Source organism: Pundamilia nyererei, unplaced genomic scaffold (genome assembly GCF_000239375.1).
Source record: "Pundamilia nyererei isolate P.nyererei 1_Seehausen unplaced genomic scaffold, PunNye1.0 scaffold00119, whole genome shotgun sequence".
Lineage (NCBI taxonomy): Eukaryota > Metazoa > Chordata > Actinopteri > Cichliformes > Cichlidae > Pundamilia > Pundamilia nyererei.
Genome location: NW_005187520.1, coordinates 276,357 through 281,495, shown reverse-complemented (window position 1 = coordinate 281,495; position 5,139 = coordinate 276,357). Strand labels below are relative to the sequence as shown.

At 39.5% G+C, this 5,139-nt stretch overlaps 2 long non-coding RNA genes across 2 annotated transcripts in view; both read right to left on the bottom strand.

Annotated features, from left to right (window-relative positions):
* Positions 1-2,594: 2,594 nt before the first annotated feature.
* LOC102201064 (uncharacterized) lies at positions 2,595-3,729 on the bottom strand. Its single transcript, XR_311978.1, has 3 exons — positions 3,696-3,729; positions 3,365-3,448; positions 2,595-2,989 (listed from the first exon to the last, which is right to left on the bottom strand). It is a non-coding gene; the product is annotated as an uncharacterized LOC102201064 (long non-coding RNA).
* Positions 3,730-3,891: 162 nt separating this feature from the next.
* LOC102200868 (uncharacterized) overlaps positions 3,892-5,139 on the bottom strand; it is a 3,393-nt gene continuing 2,145 nt past the window's right edge. Inside the window, exons 2-3 of the long non-coding RNA XR_311977.1 lie at positions 4,220-4,315; positions 3,892-3,990 (exon numbers count right to left, since the gene is read on the bottom strand). This is a non-coding gene — a long non-coding RNA (uncharacterized LOC102200868). The remainder of the gene's footprint in view (positions 3,991-4,219; positions 4,316-5,139) is intronic.

The window sequence follows — 5,139 nt, the reverse complement described above, 5'->3', positions numbered from 1 at the left end:
CCCCTTTAAACCTCTCTGCACGTCCCTGCCCATAGGAGAGATGGTAGCTCATGAGATGATACTAAAATGCAAAGATTGGTGACAGCGCTTGGAACCGTAAGGCAACAGGTTAAAAAGAACTGTGAGAAATAAACTAGGCTCTGCCTGGGAATCACATTTTGCCTCTCTTCCTTCTTCCATCTCCTCATCTCATCTATCACTCTCCACTTGCTGTTCACCTGAGAGCAAGGCACAATTTGCTATTGCATTAATCTATTATTTAATTATCCACACTTAACAACTCTTGCACCTAATCCTTAATAAAGTAATGATAGAAAATGGGGGACACTAGCATAGGGCTCCAAATCTGGGACTCTCCACCATTTGCTCTTGGAACTGAAGAAGCTTCTCGGATGAGAGTCGAAACGTCTTCAAGAAAACTAACGAAGTCCAGATGCTTTCTAAGCTCATTAGACGATAGAAAATGTTAGAATGAAAAGATTGCATTTTTTAAATAAAAATTTGCCTCAAGAAAAGGGCACTTGGGGCACCCATCAGGAAAGGGGCAGGCGCTCAAGCCCCTTCCGCTCCCCACCAGTACGTGCCTGATGTGGAACACAGGTTATGTACGACCGCAACCATCCCCTCGTGATTATAACTTGCGCACCTACAAGGTTTTTTACGGTTCAATATGCGTTCGCAGTTCGTCATGGTGCCTTTAGGTGAACCTCTTAAATTCTGTAATCCAAACTGCAAGATCGCTTACAAGGCTTTTCTGGGGGATTTATTTCCCTTTGCTGGGATAAACATATCTATAACCATTTTGGTGTTCCTGTTGATAAAGTTTATTATAATTTAATGCTAAAATCAATAAGGTAGCTTCTAAATATTTCATTTTTACCACCAAATTTCATTTTTTTTATTTAACACATCAACAGGACTGTTTGTAATAACCTTCATTTTTTTTAAAAAATAAAATGAAAATACAAAGTACACACTAATATACAGACATAGTTACACACTTCAAAGGATCTAACAACCAAGCGGTTATCAGCCGCCATTAATTATTAACCTTATATTCTTGTTCAGTTTGTCACAGCAGGCAAGCTGACAGTGATCATTTACGGATTTTTACAACTGCAACATTTTGAAATGATTACATCCTAGAAATCACTGCAGCATGAGCACAAATTCAAAGAAAAAATTTAAAACTTGTGTTATGTTGTGGCAGGGATTTGTCCACCAGGGGGCAACAGTGGTTGGGGAGCTTTCAGTCTGTGGGGGTGCATGCCCCGGTTCTCTTAATAAAGAAGCAACTGTGAGCTAAACATGGTCTCCGTGGTTCCTTGGTCTTAGGATATCACAACTTGTTTTCTGCAAACACCACCACACTGTTATTAAAAATGTTTTTGGATACACGTGTGATTGTTTTCAAGTTATATGGCTGCAGTATTCCTGAATTTACGAGGTGCCCTTAAAGGCACCATGATGAATTGCGCTGGTATATTGAACCGTATAGGTGCGCAAATTATTTTGGTGTGACTGCGTGACCGGTCAATAAGAGAGAGTCATAAAGATATTTAATATTTCTATTTCTTTATGTTATACTCTTATCTTAAATCCTGTTCACTACAAACTATTTATCAATACAAGCAAATATATTAGGCATAACACACACACACACACACAAACGCAATGTTTTGGCACCAGGAGCAGCAGTGGAAAATTTTTGCTGCTGAGCCGGAGAGAAAAGCTGTATGGACGTTGTTGGGCTCACGTGCACGCAGTTTAAACATCTAGCTGTGACTCATTTTGCTTCCAGGAGTTTTACTTTCGTTGGAAGAGAGAGAGAATTTATAAAAGCTTTCCCAGACCTTAAACATCAACAGCCGTATAGGCTGTTTTTTTTTTGAGTGTGTAAAAACAGTGCAGAAAAAAATCCACTGAGTCTGTGGTCATTGTTACACAATATGCAGCTTTGAGGAAAACAGACCAGTAATGAGAAAAGGAAATGATAAGTATTCTTGTCATTTTATATTCTTTTGCTCTCCTTTTTCAAAATAACTGTTTTACTAATTGGCTACTTTTTCATGTACAGTAGCCTAAACACTTTTATTAATACACTATACTTGGGAATAACACGAGTTGACACAAAGTGCTTTTGTGGTTGCTGGCAGTTCATCAGACTATGTCTCGCTGTAGCAAATGAACTGTTAATAGTAAGAAAATATGGGAAAGAGAGGGGAAACCTGGAACTAAATACCAGAGCTGTCCTGTGAAATGGAATGTGTGGGAGGACTCAACAGAGAAACTGACAAACACACACACTGAAACGAAGTCATGTGAACCTGACGCTGGGACTGGGGATAAAGGGATAACTAACACAACAAAACAAAAAATCAAGAACTATAAATAACAAACTAACTAGAACATTAATTATTTTAACCTTTCAAAGAAATAAATACCAAGTCCAGAACAAAACTCAAAATGCTGAGTCAAAGACTCAGAACCATGACAGCTCTCCCTTAACTCCAGCTCGCCCTCAAAGCGGTGAGGGGGCGGGAGATACGAAGCTCAGCACAGAGGAAAGATTACAAACAGATTGAATCTGCTTATCTGATATTTAATCATATATATATATATTTTCTGTCACCAAACAACATCTGAAGGTTCCTTTTTTATTCATTTTTTTATTCCACAGATATGATATTACTGATATATGATATATTACCCTTCTATCCCCAGTGTATATGTAGCCTGTGTCCATTCCCTCTGTCTTTATCAGGTCATGTCCCATTAGATTAATTGATTGATTTAGTATAGGTGGTTTAGACTAACACCAGCTCTATAACTGAAAGTTGTGAGGAGGGTTTGAGGCTGAAGGCGTCTTCTCTGGCGTGTCGTCCAGCAGCTCGTAGGCAGGTGGCTGGTCCATCCACTGGCAGTTCAACCTGATGCTCGTGTTATACATCTGATAGATCAGCAGTGATGACAGCACCATGCTGAAGAGCTACACACAAACAACAGTTAATAAAGACTGACACGATGATGTTTGTCACTCATGCACTCTGTGGTGAAGATGAGTTTACCCAAGCTAAAGGATCATAGCAGGAAAAAGTTTACTATTCCAGTGCTGAAAAGTTGGTGTATTTCCACAGTTCTGAATCAGCTCTTTCTTTAAAAAAAAACATTCTCTGTAAATATTTCTAAGTATTTGTTAAGAGCACACATCATTCAGCATTACCTGGGCTGTCAGAGATGTGGACATAAATCATTTCAAAATGCTTTTTTACGTTTTTGGAGGAGATTTAAATACAAGGCAAGAAAACATTAAAAAAGCAGAGCTATGGTGACATAGCACATTTTACTTTAATGAATAACTCACTGTTAGAACAAAGAGACCAAAGATCACGCCCAGGGTGATGTTGGCATTCCTTACAACCCTGCTGCTGATGATGGGAAAGCAGGGCTGAAGACAGAGAGACAAACACATATAAACTCTGACTGCAGTGACAGGAAAAGGAATTTTTTTCAGGGGATCAGGAAACAGATAACACTTACCTCCATTATTTCATAATCACATATCTGTTAAAACTTCTTTAAAATTGTCAGAGAGAGCATTGGCCTTGATGTGAACGTTGAAGGTATACACTTTTTATATGTTCACACCTGTGTATCAAGTGATAACTTTAATTTTAGCATTTAGCAGCTCTCACCTGTGTGAAGACAGACTTCTTCTGCCAGAAAAGGTTCAACGGGAAGTTCTAAAAACACAGGAAACAAACTCAGGAGTCATTTTGTTTGTCTTTCAGTTGGAACCATTTCAGAAAGCGTCAACACCTCACATGAAACTGAGTTAATACAATAACTCTGCAAGTTATTAGTGTCTCAGCTTCTTTTACTCACTGTGTAGCTGACTGTCTGACATTCCTCTACATCCTGTTTGCACAGGCAGGAATCAGGGATGCTGTTCTCCCAGTCTTTGTAGCCAAACAGACCACAGCAGTGCAACTAAACACGGACGGGAAGAAGAGCTACAAGCTGCAGTGTTATTTACACCACACAGTGCAGAACAAACCACACAGAACTCGGTGCTGGTGACTGCTGCCACATCAAAAATAATACTGAATAATACAGAGCATATCTTGTGGAAGTCAGAAATCTTAAAGCTCTGGCTTTCCTTTTGCTCCTGGACTCAAAGTATTGTGCTATACTGCCTGACAGTGTGATAGGTGCTTACTGATGTCTGTAGTCTTTCAACCTGATCCCTGATGTCACCTGAAGCCTGATCCAGTGGCAAAAGCAAACGAAACCTTTCCTCCATCACATGCCCCAACTGAAAAATCACACAGGAGTGTGTTTATTAGTTCATAATAATCTATAAAACATCAAACAACCTGCATTTGATGACATTTTACTCAAATTAAAATTGTGCATGTCTGCTCAAAACTAGTGGAAACAAAAGCAATCAATACTAGGGTAGACAAAGAAAAGAAATCAATGCTAAAATTACTATTGGTCTGGATACTCATTTGGATCAGTATCAGTGCCGCAGACAGACAGTTCATGCTGACCTCACCACCAGCTGAAGCTGACTTTCATAACAGCGAATAACTCTTTATGATGAATTTTAAGAGGTCAGTAAAGCTCCCATCTCAACAGCACTCAACAGTTATCAGTAACCAATGTTCCCTCTAAGCTGCGCGCATGCGCAATTGCGCACTGCTGGCACGGTCTCTGTGCACAGAAAATCTGCGTTGCGCACAAAAAAAAAACTATCCTGAACTGAAATTAAAATAAATACGTTAACAATTCATTCTGTTCTGCAGTGTTAGTCAGTAAGTGACTGGCTGCTCCAGTATGGGATTAGAATGATGCCACCTTATCCCATAGTCTAGCCAATGCATTCACATACGCACCTAATCAACGTTGACAGGCTATGACAGCGTCCTTATGTTCCCACACCGGTGTTTTAGCTAGCAAAGCGGCGTGGCTGATGTGGAGTGAAGCCACGTTAATGACAACGTGTACAACCATTTTAGATGTGAGCAGGACAGACGGAACAATTGACGGAAAAAGTGTGGACTTTATACCAGTTTTTAAATTGTGTTGATAGGCCACGTAAAACCAGAGTTATGATAAAAATACATGCAATGTTTG